The 15,000-nt window shown below is 38.3% G+C and overlaps 1 protein-coding gene across 2 annotated transcripts in view; it reads left to right on the plus strand.

The window, feature by feature from the left end:
* LOC144975420 (universal stress protein in QAH/OAS sulfhydrylase 3'region-like) overlaps positions 1-15,000 on the plus strand; it is a 39,965-nt gene that overhangs the window by 4,877 nt on the left and 20,088 nt on the right. The gene's annotated exons all lie outside the window — the stretch shown is intronic.

The following is a 15,000-nucleotide window of genomic DNA, read 5'->3' on the forward strand; positions in this document are numbered from 1 at the left end:
TCTGATAGGCTATAAATTCAATTTTCAACATCTTAACGAACCCGACTTAATACCATTTTGAGGCGAAGGGTCACAATTATTCATATTAACCCACTCATGCCTGACACCGACTATACCCGTAGTATACCCGGGGTTACTTTCACCCCATGCCTATTTATTACATTTTTCTGAGACAAATTATAGGCGAAGTATCAACGCTAATGTTTTTTAGTTTTTACATGATGAATAAAACTATCTATGAACATGCTCATTTTTAATACATTTTATTCCAATTTTGAAAGTAACAAAAATCTCTAGGATTGAGTGAGTTAAGAGTTGTAATGTCCTCATAATTTGTGGAAAAAAATCTGAACAAGTGTGTATGAAAGGTGCCAGTCAAAGCAAGAAAGAAAAATAGAAGAAAAAAAAAACCATCCCGAAAAATCTTTCTACCTTGACTGGGGATCGAACCTCTGATCTTCTGATTACCTTCTGATAATAAATATCAGGTAGACTGATTTTTTGGGATGTTTTTTTTTTCTTGTATTTTTCTTTCTTGCTTTGTCTGGCACCTTTCATACACACTTGTTCATATCTTTATCTTATACTGGTGCCTGCACCTTAATTTCTATAATATGTGGACAGGCTTTTGTGGACCTATGCGGCTATGTGGTCTTGTGGTATGACAGTCTCCTTCGGATTGGAAGGGCCAAGGTTCGAGTCCCTCTTTAGGTGGCGCATAGTTGAGTCTTTGAAAAAGTTCTTTACTCACATTATCTCACCGCAATCAGGTGTAAAATGAGTACTTTGTTGTTAATGTTGTTAACAGATTTGCCCGATCGGGAAAAGTCTAATATTATATCGCCGAACAGGCGTCATGTCTTGTCCTACATGTTAAGCGTTGCTGTTGGTTTGGGACCCCTTATAAAGCAATTTGAGCACGTTTAGTGGATATTGCGCTATAATATAAATGCTCTATGTAAAAATGTCAAAAAATGTGTGACCCCTCGTCTCAAAACGGTATTATGTCGGGATGATTAAAATGCTGAAAATGGAATTTGTAACCAGAAATATCAGACATGGGTTGCGTTTGTATGTTTTATTGAAGAGAATGAATATCATATTTTAGGTTGCTGAACCGCAATAATTCAAATTTTTTATCAGTTTGGCTTTAACTTGACTTTTTAGAAGAATTATAATTAAAATTCCCTTTATTCATCCCATAGGAGAAATTTGTCTTTAGGGTCTATTCCAAGGGAACACTGGAATAACCAAGGCGTTAGCCGCAGTGCAGCGCCGCCAATTGAGGTGACTTGCTCAAGGCCACACAGCGCAGCGGCGGGCGATACAACTCGTTACCTTTCGGGTACGAAGCAAAGACCGTATCGCTGAGCCACGCTGCCCCTAGTTTGTGGTTCATCCCGACATAATACCGTTTTGTGGCGACGGGCCACAAATGTTGAGAAAATGAAGGTGCAATTATTTCCGTTGATATGCATGGATGGAATGAAGATGGCGTTGAGCCGCAAGGCTAGTAGCTGTCTCAAGTACACCCTGTCTTACCAGTCGAAGTAATCAGCGGTCCCCTTGCGCTTGGCTAGAAGCTCATATCATTGCCATAAAAAAAAAAACAGAAAAAAAAAGAAAAAAAAAAAACAAAAACAAAAAAAAACTAACAACTAAATAACACCAAAAAAAATCACAAAATAAAAACAAAACAAAAAACAAAAAAAAAAACAAACAAAAAAACAAACAAACAAAAACTAAACAAACAACCGTTTAAGGCGATGTGCTACATATCCAAATTTATATTTCCTGATGTTTAACCAGTTAACTGCTGTGCTCCGGAAAAAACACGGATTTTTGTTTTTATTGACCAGAAAACTCGTCCTCCAAACATCGATCGATTTAAATGACGCGACCCTCGTCTTTGCAAAACCTCTCAAACCTGGGCCGTAAAGGAAGACTTTGCGAAGTCCCAGGTTGGATAATTTTTGCCAAGATCGGGGTCGTTTAAATCGATCGATATTTGAAGGACGAAATATCTGGCCAATTTTTTGAAAATCCTTGTCTTTCCGGAGTAGGCTGTTAACTGGCTAAAATATAAATGTGACACACAGCCCTTAAGGGGTTCTTCTTCTTCTATTTTTTTTTTTCTTTCTTTTTCGGGAAGGAGGGGGGGGGGGGGGGGGGGGGGGGGGGAGAAGGGGGAGGTGATCCTGATGCTAAAATAGGCTTTTAAAATTAAAATGAGAGAAAAAAAAAAAAATACCATTTTAGCTTTTTCACAATAACATACGATGTGACCCCTGGTTAAGTCACACAGGGAAAACGCCCTAAGTGCGACTCCTTCTATTCTTCCTTTGTTAAATGAACATGACAGGCCTTGACAAATTAATGTATATTGTTATCGTGTCTCCACGGCAACGACGTGTCGCCAAAATGGTGTTTACAATGCCAAATTCCAATGACTCAGTGTTATCTAAAGTATGTTGGGATTTTGCATTTAAAAATTCATTATGTTTTTAAAACCATCTATTTTATAGAAAAATTAACCATAATTTCGTAAATTATACAAATGTACACGAAATGAAGTGAGTAGGAAAGTGCCAGAAGACAAAAGAGAATAAAAAGTGCGTTGAACCTGTGACCTCAGGAAGTTGGGGAGAGAGGCTCTAGTTAGACTGAGGTTTGAAGCGACTATTTTGTGGGGTCGTGGATAGCTCATACGGTAGAGTCACGATCTCCCCGGCCAGGCGATGTTGTACCATGAGGTCGCGGGTTCGAGCCCCCATTGCTGCCGTGAAGTTTTTATTTTCTGTTGTCTTCAGGCACTTTATTACTCACTTCATTTCTTGCTATTATCAACATACGTGCCTGCTCCACTCACTTTTCTTAATACAAATCTACACCCTTATACTAACAAGACGCTGCGAGCGTTTTCAAAATTTCAACCAAGACACTATCTGTTGACAGAGGGATAAGGAAAAATTATTTATTTCTATTTCCATGTCGCTTTTAGCATTATAATTGATGACTGGAAAATTTTGTCTTTTTTTTCAGACCTTTTAGCTTTTCATTTGTCTTATTTGGCATTGTTCTTTTTGCAAAATGAATCTGGCAAATCATAGACAGACGTTGAGTAAAGTTGACAGGCATCGACAAGTATTTCGTCTATCACTCTTGATGAAATTAGAGTCTTAATAATGGGGCTTTTTGTTTTTGGTCAAAGGCAACAGAAAATTGCTGAACAGATTCTCTCCTCTTTCCCCCTCCCTCCCCTCATTTACCTGGTAAATATAATCGGAACAGTTCCCTGCCCGGGGGAACTACATTATATTATTATAATGTTACATTGTTTCAGCTTGATGAGAAAATGTGTGGAGCGGGCACTTTGTATGGAGAAGTGCCCGAAGAAACATAGAATAATAAGTCACGGGGTCAGTGCCAAACTCAGGATCTTATGGGCATGATCTATATTACATTTCCATGTGCTCGAGGTCATTGGTCACATTGCAAACTGCGCTCAAAATGACCCACATAGTGAAAAGTTTTCACAGTTTGAGAGATATTCAATGATACAATTGGTAATTTTGCTCAGCATGACTCATGGGTATGTTTACAACTTTCATAAACAAAGTAGCGTGTTGAGATTTATTAAGGAATGTCCAATCGTTACGCAGCAAAAAATCATGTGACCGATGACTAAGTTGGACGAAAGCATGAATATAGATCGCCTCCATTGACACGACACCCTCCGCCTGGCCAGGAGAGAGAAAGGACAGCGAGCGGTCGCACAAGCCGACAGACTAAGCTATCCAGCGTGACTTTTTATTCTCTGTCTTCATCTGCTGGCACTTATCCGTACCCTATTTTTGTCATAAAATTGAGCTTTATATAGCGCAATATCCACTAAAATGTTCTCAATGCGCTTTACAAGGGGTCCCCGGTCAACAGCAACATTTAACATGTAGGACGGGACATGCCGCCTGTTAGGCGATATTACAATTTTTCGGACAAAGACAACGCTGTTAACGGCCAGGTACTTATTTTACACCTGGGTATGGTTAGAGAATGTGAGTAAATATCCTTTTCTAAGGACTCAACTATGCGCCGAGCGCGAGGCTCGAACCCATGAGCTTCCGATCCGAAAGCGAGTGTCATACCACTAGACCACATAGCCGCACGTCATCATTGGCGTTTTCATTTCATTTGTTCCTTACTAGCTCTATAGAGTAAATGCAGTTGACGTCACTCTGCTATTTGTTCGTATCCTCAGTCCGCATTCTACGTCATCATATATAGATAGTATGCGCTTGTCTGAGAAGCTCACAACATTGCCATCCGGAAGTATTATGGACCAACACACAAAACTGTGTGTAACCTTGAACGTTTATAGTCAGGTTAATACAGTTTAGTGAGAATTACTCATAAACGCGGATGGCAAAAACAATAACAAAGACCTGAGTGACGTCATCTTTGAGCTATCTGTAGAGTAAATGCAGTTGACGTCACTCTGCTCTTTGTTCTAATCCTCAGACCGCAACCTTCGTTATCATAATATTATCGAAGGAACAAAAATGAGGTCACTCATCTCTTTGCTATTGTATTAGATACCCATTTTGGTGATTAGTAATCACTAAATTATATAAATCAGACTATCAACGTTCAAGTTTATGCATAGTTTTTTTTGTGTTGGTATGTTATTGATACTAAGAGTTTTGATAAATTAGTCATAACATCCGCCAGCCGGATATAACCTACAAACATGTATAACCTTGAACTTTTATTTTCTGATTGATAGATTTTGGTGAGAACTAAAATACTTAAAATAATAAACTTAAATTTAATGATGACAAGACGGAAATGATAATTTTTGGAAATATGTATCAACTCTCAAAAATATCTACAAATGAGATACTAGTGGGTGAAAATGCTATTAAACCTAGTTCTTGTGTGAGAGATCTTGGGGTGTATTTAGATCAAGGTTATCCATGGAAGATCATGTTTAAAAAATATGCCAATGTTGTAACTATCACATTAGAAACATTGGAAGAATCAGACATTATATTGATGAAGATATTACAAAGATGCTTGTTAATTCGTTTATTACTAGCAGATAGCAGATTAGATTATTGCAATTGCCTTCTCATTGGCTGTCAAAGTAGATTAATTCATCAACTACAAAAAATTCAAAATAAAGCGCTAGACTTATAAAATTAACGAAAAAAAGAGATCATATAACACCAGTTCTCCAGGAATTGCATTGGCTTCCTGTGAAGTTTAGAATAGAATTTAAGATATTGTGCTATGTTTTTAGATGTCTGGATGGATTGGCACCTGAATATTTGCAGGAACTGATTAGAAAATATGTACCCACTCGAAATTTAAGATCATCTCAGTCCCAACTCCTAAAGGTTACCACCTCAAAATCCACTTTTGGTAAAATAAAAAAGCCTTTTCATCCATAGCTCCACGCCTATGGAACGCATTTAGTCCTCGGACAAAGTCCTGTGAAAATTTACCATCTTTTAGGAAATGTCTGAAGACTGAGTTGTTCCGTGAGGCTTATTTTTCATAATATAGATGTTGCTTAGTTTTTGTTTTTGTATTCATGCTTATTATGTAGTGTCGTTATTTTTAATTTTGTTGTTTTTAAACATTTTTATTATGTAAAGCGCCGCAGAGCACGATTAACGTGGATATTTAGGCGCTATATAAATTCATTATTTACTATTTTCTAATTATACAAATGGCTGGCTAATAACAACAACAAAGAGCTGAGTAACGTCAACTCGTTCCTTCTATTGATAGAACGTAAATGACGTCACTCATGTCTTTGTTATTGTTTTTTTTCTTCTCTCTTTTACGTCCCGCCCGTAATCCTAAGAATCTGTCTCAATCATATCCTGCTACTGAAATAGTTAAACCACTTTATGTAACCTATCCATTATTAGTACTCAGAAGGACTGGTTACATACATGCACACTCCCAAGGATTCAGGAACCAAAAGAGTGGAGGGTTGATGTCACAACTTCTCTCTCTCTCTCTCTCTCTCTCTCTCTCTCTCTCTCTTTCTCTCTCTCTCTCTCTTTCTCTTTATCTCTCTTTCTCTGTTCCCCTCAATATTTGTTTATCTCCCCTCTCTTTCTTTCTCTTCCCCTCTCCCTATCTATTTCTCCTAATCTCTCTTTCTCTATATCTCTCATCTCTCTCTCTCTCTCTCTCTCTCTCTCTCTCTCTCTCTCACTCTGTCTCTTTCTCTCTCTCTCTCTCTCTCTCTCTCTCTCTCTCTTTTTTTTTTTTATCTATTTATCAATCAATCTATCTATATATATATATATATATATATATATATATATATATATATATATATATCTTCCTTTCTTTCTCTCGCATCATCATATTTTACCCATTTACAGAGGCGTGTGTGATTTATCGGCCTGTGACATAATTTAGGTCCAGTGTTCGAATCCCATTATGGATTGCTGAAAGATGAGTAAAAAAAGATTCATGAATCAAACCGGATATCAAGTATGAGAATTGAGAAAAACATCCGAAAAATGTGTATGAAACAGTGCCAGAAAAAGCAGGAAACAAATCCCAAAGAAATCATTTTGTGCGGCTATGTGGTCTAGTGGTATAACACTCGCTTTCGAATTGGATGGTCCTGGGTTCGAGCCTCGCGCTCGGCGCATATTATATGAGTCCTTGGAAAAGGCTCTTTACTCACATTCTCTCATAGTATTCAGGTGTAAAATGAGTATCTGGCCGTTAACAGCGTTGTCTCTGTCTGAAAAATTGTAATATCGCCTAACAGGCGTCATGTCCCGTCCTACATGTTAAATGTTGCTATTTGCCAGGTACCCCTTGTAAGACGCTTTGAACACATTTTGTGGATATTGCGGTATATAAAGCTCAATTTTTAAAAATGGGTACCAACCGTCCCAGGAAAGTCATCCTGATTTTAATAGGATGCTTTTTTTCTCTTGCATTTTTCTCTGTTTTCTCTGAAATAATTAACAACGTGAAATTGAATGTAAGCTTCAATTTAATGAAGGTAAACAGATAATGTTGACGGTTCGGGTTTCCCCTTTATTAACAAAACAGGATGAATGAACCACTACAGACTAATGAGATAATGATAATATGTGATATATAATGGCGTTTGTTGTTAGAGTGAATCAATTGGAAAAGACTCTTTACTCACATTCTCTCAGGTGTAAAATGAGTGCTTGGCCGTTAACAGCGTTGTCTCTGTCGAAAACAAAAATTGTAATATCGCTTAACAGGCGTCATGTCTCGTTTTACATATTACATGTTGCTCTTGGTCAGGGACCCTTTGTAAAGCGCTTTTAGCACATTGTGTGGATATTGCCCTATATAAAAGCTTAAGTTTGTACAAAAGGATGGTAGATAGTTGAATAAAACGTATATAGTAAGTTCTTACTTCGACAGTCTGACCTTTGCCATCCTCAACTTATAGGTAATGAGATTAGCGGAAGAGTAGCGTCCCTTGATTGGACGTCTCCGGCGGAGAAGTTATTTGTAAACAAACTAACTACAAGCCAAGCGCTCCAAATACAAATTTTATTTTTCATATTTCTGTACAAAAATGCATATCATAATCAATTATGCATTTTTGTACAGAAATATGAATAATGTTTAATAATTTTGTATTTGGAGCGCTTGGCTCGTAGTTGGTTTGTTTACAAATAACTTCTCCACCGGTGACGTCCAATCAAGGGACGCTACTCTTCCGCTAATCTCATTCCCTATAGCCTGACAATGATAAAAAATTACGTCAAAAGACAAGCCTTTGGCCACGAAAAAAACCCATCTATTATTCATATCAGCGGGTAGGGCGTCGAGACCCTGGTTCAAAACGGTTTGAAAATTTAATGTGACCCCTGGATTTGACCCTATCTTCCAATCTACGATTTCTTGGTGTCGCCGGCGTTTTACTTATTTGCAGGTCTGATAACCCGCATTGTCACGGGCCCATTGTTGTAATGGAAATAATCTAAAATCAACGCAAAATATTGTCCATTGAAACAACCGTAAAACAAACCCATAATACACTTCAACAGTCGTGACGTCACTTCCCTCATAATGACGCATGGTAACTTAGTAACTGGCTCTAAACTATCGGAACAATGGCGGACGACCTTATGAAATATTTCTCCGACGAGCATAAAAGCGTATCCAGAAGAAAAAAAATCATTATGAATCTGATCATGTTTTGACTTTTACACATTCTGATCACACAACATATGAAAAGTTATAGCCAGGATAAAGAATAAAAAGTACTGATTTTCTTTGTTTAGAACCACGATGGCCACATTTGCTGGGCGACGTGACACCAGACTATTGAATCCAATTGATGGGTACTCTGTGGCCTCTTATTGCTATGTCTGTCAAGCTATTGGCATGGATCCTTTTAAACTATTATCTTATAGCATGAGCCTTCAGTTCTTCAATCAACATACCGTGCATACACTTTTGACAAGTACTTCAGTTATCGTATATCATATTAAAACGAGTCAAATAATAATTTTTAAAAATAAACAAAAAACAAAAACCTTTGAGCTTTTCTATAGCGCAATATCCACTAAATGTGCTTAAAGCGCTTTATAAAGGGTCCCAGACCAACAGAACACATAACACGTAGAACGAGACATGACGCCTGTCGGGCGATATTATAATTTTTCCGACATGACATGACAATGCTGTTGACGGCCATAGACTCATTTTACACCTGAGCCCGATGAGAGAATATGAGTAAAGAGCCTTTTCCAAGGACTCGACTATGCGCCGAGCGAGGCTCGAACCCAGGACCTTCCGATCCGAAAGCGAGTGTCATACCACAAGACCACATAGCCGCATTTAGGTACACCAAACATTAAATTTGTTTTATTTTTGACTCGAAAATTTAAAATTATAGTATAATATTTTGGCCCTGAATTCAACCACTGATCGTCAACCGAAGACCCGTGGCCACCTTAAGTGCTTGCCTATTACTTGGAGTAAACCGCCCACAGGTCCTGAGCATCACTCACAATTTTAACACAGATTATTGAAAAAAAATGCATCGTGTGTTCAGGTCTTGCGATGCAATTCGGTTATCAGTGTGTCAAAATATTGTGATAAAATACTCACTGACTGGGCCTGACCTGTTTGTGTGTTTGACCGTAGCCATCGTTATGTTATAGCCTGACACTGAAATCCAAAAGGACTGGCAGTTTGACGTCATTATTTGTTTTTTACACCGCCTCGTGAGTTATCGTTAGTAGAGCTCATGGAAACAAGTTATTTCATTGGTTGAACTATTGGATACAACTCACGATTTGTTTTCTTTTGTGGCAAAAGACTGGCATTTTGACGTCATTTTTTGGTCAGTGTCAGGCTATAACTTTACGAAGGCCACGGTCTGGCCATAACTTTACGAAGGCCACGGTTTGACACGGATCTCAAACCTTTTCCTACAGGAACTAAATAGTCAAAGGGACGAAACGGTGTAAATGACAGGCAATATTCTGATTGGCTATTGCTTAGTAACGGGCGAACCATCAATAATAATAGGATTCAATAGTCATAACGTCACTTCCTTCCTAATGACGCATGGTAACTTAGCAACACTGGCTCTAAACTATCGGAACAATGGCGGACGCCCGTATGAAATATTTCTCCGGCAAACATAAAGGGTATCCAGAGCAAAAAAACCCCATAAATTTGATCATTTTTGACTTTTACACATTCTGATCACAAGGCATATGAAAAATTCGAGCCAGCATGAAAAACAAAAAGTAATGATATTCTTTGTTTAGAACCAATATGGCCGCCGTTGCCAGGCGGCGTGACATCAGACTATTGAATCGTATTGCGTCCTGGTATTTGGCCTGTAAAAATTTACACGCAGATTTGGGTAAACAAAGAATTCTTTATAAATATTTGATTAATTCTCTAAATTTCAACCGACATTTCACCAGACTTTTCTTTTCTTAAAATTAAAATCGATACCATTGCGTTCAACAAAATTATTCTGGATTTTAATTTTTGTTGCTGTATGTTTGTTTTTTTTTTTTTCGATTTTTTTTATCTTGCTTTGGGGGGGGGGCGGGGGGGGGGGGTTGGTGGTTATTTTTCAAAGCAAGACGGATTCATTAGCTCAGTTGGTCGCAAACCGTGGAAAGGGACCGGTATTGATCCCGGGAGCAGTTCGTATGCTTTCTAACCGTTCCCCCTATTCATCTGATAGTAACTGGGTTGCTGTTTTTTTTTACATCTGGAGGAAAGCACTTGCAATGGAACAAAGGGGGATAGAATCCTGCTCCATCGGTCTTATTGAAGGGAGGGGGGTCTCGTTTAGCTCAGTTGATAGAGCACTAGCTTCCCATACGAAAGGACTGAGATCGATCCCGGGTCAAGTCAATATTATTGTCAGGCCCACCTTCCCATGTCCATATAGTAGTGATTAGGTAGTCGGGTCTGTTAGGTATGGCGGAAATTACTTTGCGATAGACAGGCTATCCAAAGGGAAGCAAGCAATTGCTGTTGTCCTTTTCTAGCTATTAAATAATCGGGATAAACTCCGGCTCCATGATAATAGTAATAATAATAACAATAATAATAATAACAATAATAATAATAATAATAATAATAATAATAATAATAATAATAATAATAATAATAATAATAATAATAATAATAATAACAATAATAATAATAATAATAATAATAATGATATAATAATAATAATAATAATAATAATAATAATAATAATAATAATAATAATAATAATAATAATAATAATAATAATAATAATAATAATAATAAGCATTGTTCTATAGCCCCTTTCGTCGAAACCTCAAACTCAAAGATCATCTATAATGTAAATGACACAGAAAAGGTCAAGGCGAGGAAGATAGGGTGGAGAGATGAGGGGGGGGGGGGGGGGGGGGGGGGGGGGGCGGCCCGGTTTATGATGAGATACTTAGAAGTTACGTACATCTCATGTCTGATTGCTTGACCCTCCAACTTCATTATGTATTCATAATATTATGCACACGTTACTCCATCTTGGTCCGTGGAGATTCCAGCGCAGGAATACAAAAATCTCTCATGACAAATAATGAGTCGGGGGTTAAAGGTCACATTTGGACTAATGAAGTAGTTAGTGTTAGAAGATTGGGAAGATTATTTGTGAAATAAAGATCTGAAAATAGTGTTCATGAAACGGTGCCAGACAAAGCAATGAGAACATTTCTAGAGAAAAAAACTTTTTTAAAAATCATCCCATAATCAGAGTAGATGAAAAATACAAGAAAATAGTTCGGTGTGTATTCATTATATGCACAAGTTACTCCATCTTGGTCCATGGAGACCTCATAAAAGCAGGAATACCAAAATCTCTCATGGCAAATAATGAGTCGGATGTTAAAGGTCACATTTGGACTAATGAAGTAGTTAGTGCTAAAAGATTGAGAAGATTATTTTTGAAATAAACTTTATATAGCGCAATATCCATTAAACGTGCTCAAAGCACGGGGGTCCCTGGTCATCAGCAACACTTAACATGTAGGGCGTTACATGACGTCTGTTTTTTCGGACAGGGACATCGCTGTTAACCTCCATGTACTCATTTTATAAATAAATGAGTACGGTGAGAGATTGTGAATAAAGAGACTTTTCCAAGGGCTCAACTATGCGCCGAGCGAGGCTCGAAACCAGGTCCTTCCGATCCGAAAGCGAGTGTAATACCATAATACCACTAGACCATCTTGGGCCACAACAGTAACAGAATGAATAGACACAAATATGGCACCGAAATGAAGGTAGATAACTGATTCGTCCCCCCCCCCCCCCCCCCCCCCACCTCCCCCAACTGGCAGGTAATGGTTTTGCGACCTGGGATATCGACTTCTGCCTTTTGTGTGTGGCTGTATTCTGTATCGACCGGCATCGTTTGGAGTCCTACGCCTGTTGATGCATTGAGATTATCTAAAAAGCTCATAACATCCGCTAGCCGGATAGAACGTCCCAACACATAAAGCTTTGTGTAACCTTGAACGTTTATAGATAGTATGCACTTGGCTAAGAAGTTCACAACAGTGTCACCCGGAAGTATAACTGGCGATCACACATAACTGTGTGTAACCATGATCGTTTATAGATAGTATGCAGATGACGTCACTCAGGCCTTTGTTATTGTTTTTGCCATCCGCGTTTGTGAGTTGTTCTCACTAAACTGTATTAACCAGACTATAAAAGTTCATGGTTACACAGAGTTTGTGTGTTGGTCCGATATACTTCCGGATGGCAATGTTGTGAACTCCTTGGCCAAGCGCATTCTATCTATAGGCTGGTTAATATAGTTTAGTGAGAATTACTCATAAACGCGGATGGCAAAAAACAATAACAAAGACCTGAATGACGTCATCTTCGAACTACCTATAGTGTGGTTTATACAATTTAATGAGAACTACTCATAAAAAGGCTTGTTAAAAACTATTACAAAGAGGTGAGTGACGTCAACTTTGTTCTATATCGCTATATAAGTTTTCAGCATTATTATTATATCTCTAGATAGAATGAAGATGACGTCACTCAGGTCTTTGTCATTGTTTTCTTTCTTTTTTGCCATCCACGTTTATGAGTAATTCTCATTAAACTGTATCAACCAGACTGTAAATGACCAAGATTACACATAGGTTTGTGTGTTGGTCCGTTATATGTCCGGATGGCAATGCGAGTTTTTGAGCCAAGCGCATACTATCCATACTTATTCACGAATTTGATCACCCGAACAGGCTTCAACAGTCGTGACGTCACTTCCCTCGTAATGACACATAGTAACTTAGTAACTGGTTCTAAACTATCGTAACAATGGCGGATGCCCTTATGAAAGACTTCTCCGCCGAGCATAGAAGTGTATCCAGAGGAGAAAAACAACATTATATATGTGATCATGTTTTGACTTTTATATATTCTGATCACATGACACGTGAAAAAGTTCTAGCCAGCATGAATGATAAAAAGTACCGATTTTCTTTGTTTAGAACCAAGATGCTCTTAACTTTTGCACCCCCCCCCACTTCCCCCCCCCCCCCACTCCCCACTGAAATCCTTGCCCTCAGTTCACGGCGCATTTTTGTATCAAGTGGAATTTATTTGCATCTATATTCGCTTTAAATTCCATTTTGGGGGAGCGGCCGGTGGAGAGGGAGGGGGGGGGGGGGGTTGAGGAAAAACAAGACATCTCATAGAGAGACCGGGATTAATAGGTAGATAGAGATATATTTATAGCCAGATACAAAACTAGCATAAGGGGAATTTTTAAAATTATTATTAACAGAACTGTAAAACGTTGGAACAGAATCGAGTATGAAACGAAGGTGGGTCACATTAATTTGTTATTGTCTCATTCTTGTACTAAAATCCTCCCAGAGGACACACTTGGGATGTGAAACAGATTCATTTGTAATGATGCTCTCATCTTCTGCCCTCCCCCTCCCTCCCCGCCCCTATTCGTTGCCCCCAGTTCACGGTGAATCTTTGATTGAATCAAGTAGAATTTATTTGCATTAACATTCGGTGTAACTTCCATTTTATTTTGGGTGAGTGGGGGGGGGGGGGGGGGAGAAATTGAGAAAGCAAAAGACATCTCTTAGAATGACAAATTGGGATTGATAGGTGGTTAGATATATAATATTTATAGCCAGATACAAAACTATCATAAGGGGAATAATTTTTTAATTATTACCAGAGCTGTAAAACTTTGGGACAGAATCGAGTATAAAACGAAGGTGGGTCACATTAATTTGTTATTGTATCATTGTTGTACTAAAATTCTCCCAGACCAAAGCAAGTGGATATTCAATATTATTCAATTCCATCACAAACACGACAATCATAAAGGATTGATTAGACCAGATTTATCTCCCCTAGGCGACACGACCAACATCATCAGACTTGCAAATATATACCAGAGCTGTCAACTTGAAATGTTAAAAATTCGAAGTTTCCAATGGGGAATAAACAGAGAAAAAGTCAGTATAAATAGCTTTACAAATTAAAACTTATCCTCACCATGATCGAAAAAACAAAAAATGCTCCCACATTCTTTGCCCTCCGTTCACAGCGCATCTCCGAATCAAGTAGAATTTATTTTCATTTTTTTCCGCTTTAATTTCCAGAGCTGCCAACTTGTAATGTTAAAAATTCGTATTTTCAAAGGAGAAAAAAAGAGAGAAAAAGTCACCTTAAATAGCTTTAAAAATAATAATTCGTTCTCACTTTGATCAAAAAAAAAAAAAAAAAAGAATGCTCCAAACTTTAGGACTGACTATAGGATCTGATCTAAACGTTCATTTTCAACAAGAGTTATTGAGTCAAAGAGGCGAATGCCGCCGCCCTGCGGCTGGACCCAACAATTCGTAATTCTACGAATATTTCGTAGTTCTAGACAGGTCTGATTTATACACACATTGACATTGAACACACTTGGCATGCGAAACACATCCATTTGTAATGATGCTCTTCTGCTGCAACCCCCCCCCCCCCCCCCCCCCCCCCCCCCCCCCCCCCCCTTCTCAGTTTACGGCGCATCTTCGATTCAAGTAGAATTTATTTGTATTTAGTTTCGCTTTAATTTAGAATTTCTTTTTCTTTTTTTTTTTTTTTTTTTTTTGGGGGGGGGGGGGAATTGAGAAAAAACAAGACGTCTCTTAGAATAACAAACCAGGATGGATAGGTAGATAGATATATCTTTATTGACAGATGCAAAACTAGTATAAGGGGAATTTCTTTTTATTACCAGAACTATAAAACTCTGGAACAGTATCAAGAATGAAACAGAAAAAGCTTCTTCTGTGGACTGAGAGCGATCCCGGTTGGAGTCAAGATTTTTTCGTACTCCCTCCCCCCCCTCCCCTTGTCCACCCAGCCGTGATTGGGCTGCTGGGTCTGTTAAGATTTGGCGGAAAAATGTTTTGGGTAGCACTTGATTATCGCCCTATGAAA

The sequence above is a fragment of the Berghia stephanieae genome, chromosome 6, assembly GCF_034508935.2.
Source record: "Berghia stephanieae isolate SIO BIC M18660-M18661 chromosome 6, UCSD_Bste_1.3, whole genome shotgun sequence".
Taxonomy (NCBI): Eukaryota; Metazoa; Mollusca; class Gastropoda; order Nudibranchia; family Aeolidiidae; genus Berghia; species Berghia stephanieae.